The following is a 274-nucleotide window of genomic DNA, read 5'->3' on the forward strand; positions in this document are numbered from 1 at the left end:
ATAAATGAGCAATTAACAGTATTAACAAAGCAATTTTTAATAACTATGCGTGTTGATAAATGATAAATCAACTTGATCAACATTACTGTGAATACTGAAAATCATTTTGCAATAACAATAATAACAGTACGAGATCTGTTATATATCATTAACAATATTAACATTTACGATACGGAATATCAAGGATCTGTAGAAGAGCGTCATCATTTATTGCATCATATCAGGTAATGACTATAACATAAAGATAATGAGACTAGATATTATGAGGGATAAT

The sequence above is a fragment of the Penaeus monodon genome, chromosome 23 (genome assembly GCF_015228065.2).
Source record: "Penaeus monodon isolate SGIC_2016 chromosome 23, NSTDA_Pmon_1, whole genome shotgun sequence".
In the NCBI taxonomy this organism is placed as follows: Eukaryota; Metazoa; Arthropoda; class Malacostraca; order Decapoda; family Penaeidae; genus Penaeus; species Penaeus monodon.